Below are 14,957 nucleotides of genomic sequence, written 5' to 3'. Positions count from 1 at the left end.
CAAATTCAGAAGACTAATCCACCGGGCCATGTTGCTCTGGATCTGTTCAACTCAAAATTATTTTGTGCCTAGAGTACCCCCTTTAAAGGGATACTCCGGGCTGAAAATACTTTGATTTAGCAGATAAAGAAAAATCAGACAAACAAACACTGAAAATTTGATCGAAATCGGACAAGGAGTAACAAAGATATGGCATTTAAAAGATTTGCATTATTCCGGTAAAAGAGTTCTAGGCATGTCTTCATGAATATTCAATGTGCAAACTGATGATGTCATATCCCAACTTGTTATTTTGTATTTTATTGTATCGAATTAGGTTCATTCAATTTTTTCCTTCAAGAACCAAACAAAAAATTGGATTGACAACTCATTTAGTGCATTAGATGTTAATTGCTGCACCTTTTCATCATAATGGAGACATATCATTCACACATCTATGACAAAATCAAACATCATGATATCATGTCGTAACATAAAAAATTAGGAAAGTGGGGATGTGACATCGTCAGCCCACCTAATGAATATTCATGACGATGTGCGTATAACTGATTTCACAATATATTGCTAAACTTTAAAATTAAATAACTTTGCTATTTGTTATCACATTTTGATGAAATTTTCAGCATTTTGCTCTTCGAATTTTACTCTATCTTTTGATATATATATTTTTTCAGCCCGGAGCATCCCTTTAACACTATTGTCTCACTGAAGAATTGGACTCCACACAGGCTCGTGGTAATGCCATTCAAAACAACGCAATAGCTGTGATCAGTCTTTAGGTGTTTCAGTGCAACTGTAGCATTAGCAATGGCAGAGAAAAGTTGGTGTTGCCAATTTGAGGAAGAAAAGTTTCCCAAAAGAAATTAAGCTTCAAATCATTGTATAAGAAAAATCTTAAAAGCAGCAGTGTAAGTCTGCTCATGTGCATTATAAAGTAATATTGGTATTATTTATTAATGCCAATATGAATCTTTTTCAGGCATTTATTTTAATTTCAATTCATTCATTGTTATTGTATTGTTTATCATTAGTGATGTATGTTCATGATTCCAAACAAAATCTTTTTCAGGCATTTATTTTAATTTCAATTCATTCATTGTTATTGTATTGTTTATCATTAGTGTTGTATGTTCATGATTCCAAACAAAATAGTGTATGTTACCATGTTAATATATTTAACACAGACATTTAAACAGTACTAATATTTTTTGTACTCAAGGGGACAATAAAAATTACTTAGTATTAATCTTATTTCAGTGTGTATTATTGAGTTTGTGCTTTTTGTATTTTTATAGCTATATGTCAAGAATAATAACTACCATTAGATATTCAGACAAACATCATGATACTGTCACATATTTTTTAATACAAGTATTAAGGCCTGTTTTTATCATTGCATTATTCAACATAATCTGTTTAAAAAAATAAGATCTGGGGCCCGTTTCATAAAGGACTTGCAACTGTTGTAACTTTGCTATTATGGCAACTTCTATGGTAACCTTGATTCTGATTGGCTGCTGAGCCCTGTTACCATGGTAGTTGCTATTATGGCAAAGTTACAACAGTTGCAACTCCTTTATGAAACGGGTCCCTGGTCAATGTGAGTTTCTTACAACCGTCTCCCCCCCCCCCCCAAAAAAAAAAAAAAAAAAAAAAAACTCGAATTATTTGGAAATTATTGATTGTTTTTAAATGCATTTTCCATGTTAGGACGTGGTGACTACTAGCTTACATTTTTTTTTTATAAATAGTGCTTAGTAAAAAAAAAAATCATTGTTCTCTTTCTCTGTTTTATTACATTTATGATTATTACTATTGTTTTCATTGTCTTTTTAGTACTAGTAGCAGAAGTAGAAGTAGTGGCAGTAGTAGTAGTAGTAGTAGTAGTACTAGTGGTACAGTGGAAGTAGTAGTAGTATAAGTAGTAGTAGTAGTAGTAATAGTAGTAGTAGTAGTACATGTAGTAGTAGTAGTAGTACATGTAGTAGTAGTAGTAGAGTCCACCTCCCCCCCCCCCCCCCATCCCCTTAAAATTATGCAACAATTAAGAAGAGCAGGATACAGGTTTGAAATTCCAAAAGTGATATTCAATTGCGAAAATGTCGGGCCTACGTCACGTACGTCACACCCCCCCCCCCCCACACCCCCCTAAATAATCTACCAACATACGCCCCTGGTGGGTGTTTCATAAAGCTGTTCGTAAGTTAAGAGCGACTTTAAGAACGACTGGTGATCCTTTTTTTGTGTATATTATTTACCCCAAGAAAGGATCACCAGTTGTTCTTAAAGTCGCTCTTAACTTACGAACAGCTTTATGAAACGGTCTTTGTTTTAATACTTAACTAGGTAATATTGTGCGTTTCTTTATTAGACTTTAGAGCTCCCGCCAATCAACCGTAATACAACTGTGGATAGAAGCAGATTGAGGAAATCAGTGTAGAAAATCACTGCTTTAAATCGCTTTGTAGAAAGAGCAGGAGTTATTCTGAGCCGAGCCGGTCCGCAAGCTTGACGTTAATCAGGAGCCGGGGTATTGTTCCTGATTGTACGAGGCCTTTGGATAGGATTTAAAGCCGTTGGTCTTCTTGACGTGTACACATTTCGAATAGCTGAAGAGGAACAAGAAGCAAATAATGCAAGGACCATTCTAATATAATTCAGCATAATTGGATTTTAAAAAATCGGTAAGTTTATTTTGTATAGTGTCTCAGTCAAACACAAATCATCAAAAGAGAGGTCAATTAAATTGCAAATTATCCAAGAAATATTTCTTACCATTAGTTTGGAGACAGAGGGGGAGACATATTCAGAGTTATAAAGAAAAAGAAGGGTTATAGGTGCAATGCCATTCAAACTCCAAATCAAATAGTCTTGACCCGGAGTCTTGATAAGAGAGATCGAGGGAAGTATAGAGAGGGAAATCGTTTCCGTTTATTTTTTTTTTTATTGTTTCGTCTTTATTTGGTTTTTCTGAAACATTGATTCATTAATCAGGTTTCATGGGATATGTCCCACCACTGACTCCTTTTACCGACATTTCTAATTCAATTTTCACACGGATTATTATTTCCTCGATTGTGCTGAGATTAGCTAAGAAATCCAATGTCCTTTAAAACATGAAAATGTATCAAACCACTTGGCTGGCAATTATCTCTGCATTGACGCTTCTACCTTGATCACTATTAGCAGTGAGATAAGAATGATTAGTTTTGAAGTACATTAAGTACCATGCAAACATATATATTATGAGTCTTATCTTTATCGAGTCTGGCTTAAGTACACTTACGTGTTGGCCGATAAGTTTTCACGCAGTAATAGTATGTGGATGTGGATGAATGGATATGAAACAATATGAGATCAGACAATTGAGATTAAGCTCATAGTGGTTGCCATGGTTACTGAATTGATATCTGTTTTCATGTGGACATTTAGAAACAAGGGATGGCTGTTTTCAAAGTATTATCATTGCAACTTGCGCGAGGATGTATTCATCCAGAATGGGGAAGGGGACATATAAGAAAGACTATTTTACATATTTCATTCGTGACATTATTTTACACTATATGTTATCCTTCAAGGGATTTTTATCGCCGTTTTTAAATTTCTTAATAAAAATCTCTGTTTTTTATTTTTGTCTTTCTATTCATTCTTCTTAATTTTCCTTTTTCATCGTTTTGTTTCCCTCCTTGATAAGCCGCACACTGTAAAAACACTTTAAAACTGTTTTTCTACATGATCTTACAGTATGTTGCTTAAATAGTTTCAACAAGTGTCTATACAATTTCAAACAACAAAGTTTAATATTTGATTCTCAATAAATTTAAGCATGATTGTTTAAGCTGTTAAACAACTACTGTAAGCTTCATAAAGTAAACAGCGTTGTATAAAATTTTAAACAACATGTTTACTGTGCAGGGAACTATCGGTCGCCCTATATAACCCCGAGCGAGCATCGCCCCTAACCCCTAGCGAACGTCGCCCCTCAATATACTATTTCCGTCAAGCTCAATTAATCGCATTGGATCTTTAAATGAAACATGTTCCGGGTCTGCCGATTTTAAACACATTTTCTCACGGGGAAATGTCATATTTTTATGAAGCCGATGAACTTTTGCGGGTGGCAAGTTGCATTATATTGTAAGAATGGCCTACACATTGCGGCATTGAAAGCTAGTCATTCGTGTCTGCTATATAGACGGGATAGAGAGCCAAATAAGGATTGTTGACGGTAAATGGAGATATTACATTAACAGATAGCACAGGGAAGTTTGATCTGAAAATTACTAGGAAATGAAAATAAAAAATATATATATACAGTACAGGCCAAAAGTTTGGGGCCACTTTCAGGTTGTCAAAACAACATTTGCTGTAAATATATTCAAATTGTACCTTAAAGTTTAAAGGTATCTATATAGTTTGAATAGAAAACCGACTGAGGTTTGAAAAAAGTGCAATCAAAACTGGTTGGAAACATGCTTGTGTCGGATGTGATGGAACTGCTATATAGCCCATTCATTATCAATAGATAGATACCCAGGACCAAAATCCAGTTGAAACCAATTAGAGCAAAACCAATTGAAACCAGTTGGCCAACTGGTTTCAATAGGGAAATTGGAACAACTGGAACCAATTGAAACCAGTTGCCAACTGGTTCCAGTTAAAACCAATTGGGCAACTGGAACCAGTTGGCAATTGGTTTCAATTGGTTCCAGTTGAAACCAATTAAGCAACCAGTTTGCCACTGGTTTCAATTGGTTACAGTTGTTCCAATTTCACTATTAAAACCAGTTGAATCCAATTGGAGGCAACTGGTTTCAATTGGTTCCAGTTGAAACCAATTGGAGGCAACTGGTTTCAACTGGAACCAGTTGAAACTAATTGGTTTCCAACTGGATCCAATTGGAACTTCCAGTTGGAATGACTTAATTAGTTACAAATTAATTAGAATTTGCATTAACTATTGCTTAGCCAACAAAGAAGCAGTGCTATATGTATATTAATAGCAATGTAAAGGGCATTGATAAAATAGACTTTCATAATGTATATATATTTACATGAAATATCTTCATATATATGTATTTGTATTTGATGTAACTTGGTAACAGTTAGTGGTGTACTAATTATCTTATAATCTGTTTTAATTATAATCTATAACATTTATGAACGTGGTTTTCACTGCTAAGCATTCTAAACACTTATCTGAAACAAGTATGGTACTTGAAATAGAAAAGAATTAAATAGATACATTTTAAATGATGATGAATCACATAAAACATTAATCTGTGCACACTGGCAGATAATATGCAAATTAACTGGTTTCAATTGGAACCAGTTGGGTAACTGGAAAATTTCCAATTGGTTTCGAATTGGAAACCATTTGGAATTCATTTCCAGTTACCCAACTGGATCCAGTTATGATTTCCAGTTACCCAACGGGTTCCAATTGAATTAATTTCCAATTAATCACCTTTCCAGTTAGAAGTCATGCAGTTACCCAATTGGTTCCAGTTAGGATTTCCAGTTACCCAACTGGTTCCAGTTAGGATGTCCAGTTACCCAACTGGTTCCAGTTAGAAATCATTTCCAGTTGGAAGTCATTTCCAGTTACCCAACTGGTTCCAGATAGGATTTCCAGTTGTCCAACTGGTTTCAATTGGTTTCAACTGGAAATTGTTATATTCCAGTTAAAACCAATTGTAACCAGTTGAAACCAATTGAAACCAATTGAAACCAGTTGGAAATCCATCTGGTTTCAATTGGATTTTGGTCCTGGGTAGATAGATGGATAGATAAAATGGTTTATTAAAAGATCATCGCAGCCAAAGGCCGAATTGTGATCAATTTTACAAACATGCAAGTTACATATAAAGTTCTCATACAAAGTATCGTAACATTTTCTTAAATGATACACAAACCTATTATGTAAACTATGTGATCTTAGAAAAAAGTGGAGAAAAAGAAGAATGCAGTGGTAGGTGAGCGAAAAGAAAGAAGGAAACTAGACAAATGTAAATGGAAGTTGTGAAGGTGTAAGGGAATAAATGGAGAGAATAGAAAGGAGAGGAGAGAAAGGGAGGAGAAAAGAACAGATCACGTTCATCACATCTTGACATGTACACCATATCATATCACTTAAAGATGGTACCAGGAAAATTGCAGTGAGATTTAAAAACAATAAAAACGTTCAATATATTTACATAGTAGAATAGTAAAATGTTGATAGCAAACGATGTAATTAAACTGTGGAATCGTCAACATACAAAAACAAAATTAGATTGATTACATGTTATGTAAAAGATTAACAAATTAAGTATGGAAGAGAGCTACATTGGAAACGTTTAGTTTTGCATTTATATTGTTGATATTTCAATTGTGATCTTAAAACATAATTGCATTGCTGCCTGAGAGGTAATCTATTTATAAATTGTGGATGCTTGGCAAGAGAACTGGCAAAGTCAATACATAACTGTTTTCGTCTCAGTGCCTCTAACGAAGAAATATTGCACGTTTCCAATGCGTTAGCATAGTCTTCATACTGGAATACTGAAATCCAAGCATATCAATGTGGATGAATGATGAATGAATGAATGCAGTGTTTTGTATGATTTTCTTTTAAAATCTGAGGGTGGCCCCAAACTTTACAAGTAGTCAGCTGGGTGCAACTGATATGTCTAGTCACATTTCTGACATATATTCTAGTCAGAAATTGGTCTGTTCTAGTAAAATAAGACTAGATATGACTAGAATAATAGTTGCACCCAGCTGACCCAATTAACTTGTCATTTTTTACTGATTTGTTTTGTGAGAGTGTATATCTTTCTTAAAAGCTATCGGATGCCTTATCCTAAAACTTGACTTAATTCGCGGCGATACAATATGGGCTTTCGACTCCTCACGTTGTTAGCTATATGAACATGATGAGGGGGGGGGGATAATATAAATAAAAATGAAAAGAAGAAGAAGGGGAAGGGGAACAAGGAGAACATGAAGAAGAAGAAGAAGAAAGGAGGAGGAGATGGGAAAGGGAAGGAGTATATCGATCTAGAAGGGGGGGCGGGGAAAAGGAGAAGGAAAAATATTAATAAACTTTCCACTGACCAATCATCAACAGGCATTTTAAACTAGTAATTGACTCTTTAATCATTATAGTGTTTTCTTGTTCCTTTGTTTAAAATGTTTTTGTATATATCTAAGTCGGTCTATAACACGTCCTTTTTTATCTTTAAAATTCAGAATCCACTCCATTTATAACCTTTTTGACATTATATGTTTATAAGTTTTTATGATATGCAATAAAGTAGGATAATTAATAAGCTGAGCGTTTCGTTGCATGTCATTAACTAAGAACAATTCGTCATAATCATTGACCTGTTATTTTCAATGATAATAGCTTCAAGATAATCGCACACTTTTCATGCACTCTACCATATATGGATTGCAGAAATAATCCTTATTTTTGTGCCTATATTTTGATTCACTTTATTGTAATAGTATTTATTGTGCTTACTATTGATAGTATCATTTATCAGTATTAGGCCTTTATATATACAGCCATCAGACTGATATTGATATCCCTCCCCCCACTCTCATGACGTTTGCATTCGATATTATTTCCTGGTAATTACTGAGCATGCTGTGAGAGGAAGTTCACCCTGAAAAAAATTCGTTGTATAAAAAGCAGAAAAAAATAGTTAAAAATATCGGTGAGGTTTGAGAAAAATCCATTTCAAAAAGTTATTCGAATTTTTTTTTTTATTTGTGACGTAAAAATATATTAGTGAAGGTTTGAGACAAATTAATTCAAGATTTTTTTAAAGTTATTGGCATTTTATTTGTTATTTATGACGTCATAACTTATGCGAGTAGCTTCCCAACATATAAAGTGAAAAGAAAATCATTAAAATGTAACTTTTCAAAAAAATATGATTTTTTATTATACGTTCAGTGTAACAGCCAAATTATTTCACATCCACTCCTGAAAGATTTTTTTAGTCCTCACAATCTTTTCATAAAATTTTGCCCTATTTATATTTCTTATATTTCTAACATGATGAGGCAGCTGCTCGTATATCACGTCACAACTGAATAAAAGATGCATTGTAATAACTTTCTTAATCGTTGATGGATTTTCCTCAAATTTTCACCAATATATATATTTTTTCATTATTTTATTTGATATTTTTACAATTAACTTTCGTCAGGGTGAACACCCCCCCCCCCCTTTAATGACCTTTAATGCATATGGAACAGGGAAATAACATGGAGGTTTATACTTCTATGGTAATACCAAACTAATTTAATCCTACATTTATATAGGCCTATACATTACTTTCCCTGCATTTTATGAGTCATTTATATTTATGTCAAGAAGTCATGAGGAGTAGTTGTGCTCATGGTAAAATGAAAGTACTTATTCCTTTTTATGAATATATGACATTTTGATCAAGATATTATATTCTAAGGGCTATCAATATCCAATTATTTTCGATTCGGAAGTCGTGGTATTACAGAGTTTCATTTTTAACGAAAGTACCTAACTCATTTAATTTATGAATATTTGACATTTTGAGTAAGATTTTGAATTATTTTAAGGGCGTATCCATTCATTTTCGATTCAGTATTCGTGGTATTATATGGTTTCATTTTTTATATTTATTATACCACATGATACAACCATATATATTTTCGCTATCACTTTGAAGAAAAAAAACTATATATGGTTTCCTGGTTATAATTGTAAATATGTTTGGAGCTTGGCTTTTAATCAGGCTCAGTCTTAATCCTGCACTTTCATTTCTGTCAGAGTAAAGTAAATACTCTTGTTCTTATTTTTTCATCGTTTGCTTACTTTTAATGTCATTATTATTTGCATTATATATTTTCTATGTGATTATGTCTTTATATATGTATGTTTTTAATGTAAGTATTAAATAAATTCATTTAATATATTGATTGTTATTATTCCTAAATTAGAACTTGGCTGGCATAATTATATTTTGCCACCGATTTAACAATATTAAACAACGGTTTTGATTGGTCACTGAAAAAGCTCTCCAGACACACACATACAAAAATGAACCCTAAATGAAACACTTGTATAAAACCAACCGTCTTGGGTGTAATCTTACACCTCTAAGTGAAAAAAAGGTGCAAAAATACACCATTTTATGAATTTTTTTTGCTCTCAGAAGTGCTCGTTTGCACCCTAAAATATGCAACTTTTTACCTTTTAAAGTGTACAATATTCATATTTGAACCTTTATTGAATGGTTCAACTCTGCACCCTGTAGGCTGCTTAATTAGCTTATAAATGTACACCATTAGAGGTGCAAACATTGTCATAATGGCGCACAATGGGGTGCTGCTTTTGTACCAACTCATATACAGGATTCTAAATTGATTTTTGAACAGTGCGTTGAAGTGTTGATTGGCATGCAATGTTATAGGCCGTTGGCGTGCACTTCACGGGATTAACAAAAAACAAACCCTTGTGATGCGAAGCCATCAAAGTTAACTACCCTAAAATATGATAATTAACTCCAAACTACAAATAGATTACTATATAGAATGATGTGAGAGCAATGTCAGGAAATTAAATGGTTTTGTTAATCAGATTAAAGGTAATCCCGGCTGAAAATGATTTGATTTGAAAAGGTGAATACAAATCGGAAATACAAAACACTGATTTTTTTTTTGATTTTTTTTATGAGACCGCCATCAATTTCAATCTTAACCGCTCACGATGGCGATCTCCAGTGTTCATTGAGTATTATAATAATTATTATCATTAAAAAATTATGTTTATGCTCACATCGTTATATTCATCATATTGTCTATGTTATGGATTATTTCGTATATTGCATATAATTATGCCACATCTGAAATTATTTTGAACATAGCAATAAAAGCAAGCAAAAACAAACAAATCGGATAAGAAATAACGAAGGTATGACAGTTTAAAGATTTGCATTATTTCGGTGAAACAGTTCTATGCATGTCTTCATGAATAATATTCATTGAGCAAATTGTTGGGGTCATGTCACCAAGTCTTATTCTTTTATATTTTATCATGCGAAATTATATTCATTCAAATGTTGTCCGCCGATTAACAAGATTGGATAGAAAATTGATTTAAAGGTCAAGTCCACCTCAGAAAAATGTTGTTTGAATCAACAGAGAAAAATCAGACAAGCATAATGCTGAAAATTTCATCAAAATCGGATGTAAAATAAGAAAGTTATCACATTTTAAAGTTTTTACTATTTTCACAAAATAGTTATATGCACAATTTAGTCACATGGAAATGAGAGAATCAATGATGCCCCTCATATAACTCACTATTTCTTTTGTTTTTTATTGTTTGAATTATACAATTTTTCAACTTGTGCAGATTTGACAATAAGGACCAACTCGACTGAACCATACATACACATGATATAATGTTAAACAATGGTAATTCCACATGTTCAGGGAGATATAAAACTTTGTTTCACAGGACAATGAGGAGAACATTAGAATAATTCATATTTCATATAATAAAAATACAAAAGAAAAAGAGAGTGAGTGATGTCATCAGTTCCCTCATTTACATACTGACCAGGATGTTTACATAACTATTTTGTGAATTTAAGTGAAACTTGAAAATGCCATAACTTTCTTATTTTACATCCGATTTTGATGAAATTTTCTGCGTTATGCTCGTTGGATTTTTTATCTTTTTATTCAAATCATCTCTTTGTTGGGGTGGACTTGTGCTTTAATGCATTAGATATTCGTTGCTGTAATTTGGAGACTAAGCGGAATACAGGGTCAAAAGGTAGTAAACCCACTAAATAAATATTCCTCAAATTATGATTGGCGTCTTGTGTGCAGGCAGGGAACTTTGGAGTGATGCTCAAACAAAATATTTTGTTAAAGGCGGTCCTTTTTCAAACAGCTTAACAAACAAAACACAGTGCAATGAAGTAGGCTACTCAACAATACCAAGATAACAAAAAAGACTTGTAAATTGAGTGATGGTCATAATTATTGTGAGGCATTATGAAGCAACAATTAAACTGCAATATTTTCTATTTGCTAAATTAAAATTCCCTCTCACAATTATGCTGTCCCGTGACAAAAGAAGGAGGTGGGGGACTCCAATATTTTCTTTAAAAACGTCTATTGATTTTGGATATGTTTTTATGCCACATAGGCCTACACGATGCTAAAGAAATTGAAATTACATCGTACATCTTCCCTATTTTTCAGATTCCTGTCATATGGACGTTTCAAAGGGGAAGTAACTCTTTATTTTTCGATATAAAATATGACACATTTTCCCTCATTTACAATTAAAGAAATTTATTCCAAAGGGTCGCTTTCTTTTGAAAATACAGAAAAGAGGGGGTGACGCGCATGCGTCTCCGTCTATATGGATGCGTCAATGCTTATGTAATCTTGTGAAGTTCACTTGTCAGTATATTTTTCCCTTTATCGTGTTTGTCTCTCCATGAAGCTATTAACACATAGCTCCAGTCCATGGTCTCTCCTTTCGCGCAACAACTTCCTTTTGTCATTAATTAATGTTCCCTTTATGGGATCGGTTCCGGTTTTCGGATTAGGGGTTAGAATTGATCGGTTTGAGCAGGTTGATGATCATGCCGGCTTATCTTTCACCACCAATCCATGAACTTTCTGCCCTTCAATTTCCTCATTGGTTTAGGAAACCTGAGTTTTCTAAGGTAAAAAGTTTGATGCAACGGGCCCTAGATGTAAGTACAAGTGCGTATAGTTGGGGGCCATGTCCCCCCCCCCCCCCCTCCCTGAGAGAAAATATAAAGAACATAAACAAAGTTCCACGACGAAGAACAAAAAAGGAAACAGGGAAAAGAAAAAATGTCAAAATCAATCACAAAATCAGATTTTCCTAAGAAAAATGTAAGCCTAATATATTCTCCCTCGCTTTGCTAATTCGCGAATTTTTTAAACTAATTTGCCCCATACATCATGTTTACTCCCTAATTTTCTTATTTTGTGGCTCATACGCCACTGGTGGTGGAAGAGAAAGGGAATTAAAGGAGAAGCAGTATAATATGCCGGGTCTTATTTTTTTCCTGAATATTATGTCAAAATCTATCCAAAAAAATAAAATTTTGTATTGAAAGGTAAATTTTTGCTAGCTCCTTTTGCTTTCTCGCATTTAAGTTGCTCTGCCTCAAAAATGTTGTCTCATTAATTCCGCTGCGGATGAAGAATGAAGATGAAAGTCATTAAAGGGGTAAGTTCGCAAAAACAAAAAAAATATTGCCGAAGGTTTGAGAAAAATCTATAAGAATAAAAAAAGTTATTAGAATTTAAATTATTTGATTTGTGACATCATAGGGGCGCGGCTTTCCTACAAATGGTATGGTAAAATCAATGAAATGATATTTTCTCCCAAATTGAAAATAATTGTTACTGTGCCTTTAGTGTATCAATAGATAAACCAAACTTTTCTTCAGGGTGAACTTCCCCTTCAAGGAAACTAAAATGATAATGGTCATGACATTTGACCTACGCAAACGATACTACTTCCCGTTTCACGCTGTTTTAGGGTAATCAAATATCTTTTTAGAAAAACAAGGAAAAGGCGAAATGCAATATTTACGGTCATTTTATAATCCGCCTGAATTTTTCGATTGAGGCCTGCGTAAGAGTCTCCGCATGTTTGTTGAATAAAAAAAAATCACAAACGATAATAACAAATAATACAGAAAACTTGCTCAAAATATAAATATGACTTTTTATCGTAATAACAATAAATTGTAGATATTCTCAATACAGCGTAGGCTATTGAGCCAAAGTTTTGAGGGGGTCGCAGGTATGGCGTATCGGGGCAAAATCTATATCGTAAAAGGTGGGGGAGCGAAGCGAACGAGCAACAAAATTGACATTTTTGTATTACAGAAATTTAATTTGTGATAGGTTTTGACGTAATATATAGAAAGAAGTGTGATATTTCAAAAAAAAATTGGTAGGTCCCTTGGGCCCCAAGCCCCCCCCCCCTTTATTTGTATACCAGTGGGAATAATAAATCATTTATATAAATAATTGTAATCAAGTACGAATTTGGGGGAGATCATGAACAAAATACTTGATTAAATAGCAGCTCCCTGGATGAATGAAGCGGAAATGATCATGATGAACTGATCGGAGGCTATCAGAAGATAGGACTATCAAAATTCTAAGCAGCAAATCTTGATATTTATCTTTTGGGTGATCTGTTTGCTTAGAGATAGCACACCATATTTATAGGCCTGCATGCGTATGCCTGACAGGTAAACAATGATCAGATCGAAGATGGTGCAGCAGTAAAAAAATAGGCATCAACTAGTAACAGTAACACAGATAAATAGCATCATAAAAATGCTATTCATCATCATATAAATGTACTATGCAATCATTGTTATGTATTTATTCTTTCTCATATTTAAGGTCTTCTATTCATTGATTTTGTATGTAAATCTGCTGCTTGTCTAGTCTTTTTTTTAAGTAATTTTTTTTTTTGGTGCCAATTTATAGACAAATTGTTTGTAAATTTTGTGATTTCATATTGATTTCCTATAATATAATTATTTTAAAATGTTGTTCATCATCAATCATCATCTAAAAAAGTAATCAACATTCTGAAATTTGGTCTGATCGAGAAGGGGTACCAGCGTCTGACCCCCCCCCCCACCCAAATACACCCGCTAATATACACAGTAAAAACGCTGTTTAAGATTTTATACAACGCTGTTTACTATATGTACCTTACAATATTTGTTTAACCGTTTAAACAATCATGTTTAATTTATTGAAGAGATATTGAAAATTAAACTTTGTTGCTTAAGATTTAAACACTTGTTTAAACAATTATTGTAAGGTTCATATAGTAAACAGCGTTGTATAATTTTTTTACTGTGTAGAAACAGATCCTGGTGAAAGTCCATTGTCACCTGTTTATCCGGGTAGCGCCAGAACATACATGTCATTAACGGAGGTTCATAAGTACATTACTTATCGATTCACTGTGTTATTATTTGCATTCAGCCGTGATATTTAATAGTGTTTATTTTCTAGACAATGTGTTGTAGTACCAAAAGCATATTGACATTATCATTATATCAGCAAACGTATCGTGTTGTAAAATCTTTATTGCTCGTCATGGGATGCTAGAAACGTTATACAAACAACATTATGGGTGATAATAAATTATCACACTTTTTATTTTCACTATATTTAAGTTCTTTTTTTTTTCCATTATGTCGTGATATACGATCTATAATTTGTTACATATCCACCACTATATAAATTATAAAGTATAAGTCCCACATTTTCTGACATCGCCTCTAAACCCATTTCATCTTGTTTTGTTTAGCGACCGCTGAATTCAGTTAACCAAAAATAGTTGGTCTCATACCCATTTGAGCCAATAGCTAAATGGTCGAAATTATTTATGTATAATTATACTTTTTCTTCGCTACTCTGTCCAATTATCATTTGTTTTATTATCAGTTTACCACTCGTTTTCACTTATGCTTCTTACTGGCGTTCTTAGAGGAGTTTTTTCTTTCTTTTTTAAATCAATATTATGTTAGGGGAATTATAATCATTTTGTGACTGGCTCTTTTATCTTTTTGACTGATATCATGGTTGTTGGGTATTTCTTCACACAATGAGACGAATCAAGTTCTAATTGATTTTTTTTTTCAATAATTTTTTTTTTTTCCCACTCAATCGTTTTGCTCGCAAAATGCATTTTATGGAGTGGTAAATGATTCGAAAAGAGGGTGGCAGCACCACTCTGAGCTTTAGTACAGACACATCTACGAAGCTATACAGTGCGTCCCAGAAAAAACGAAACCGAGATTTAGCGATGATTTATCATAACTTAATCAAAAATAAAATTGACAAATGACCTACCAATGTAAAGCTTAGAATCTCCTCTTTCATCT

This window comes from Lytechinus pictus, chromosome 6, assembly GCF_037042905.1.
Source record: "Lytechinus pictus isolate F3 Inbred chromosome 6, Lp3.0, whole genome shotgun sequence".
NCBI classification, from domain to species: Eukaryota; Metazoa; Echinodermata; class Echinoidea; order Temnopleuroida; family Toxopneustidae; genus Lytechinus; species Lytechinus pictus.
Note: the sequence above shows the minus strand (reverse complement) of the source record.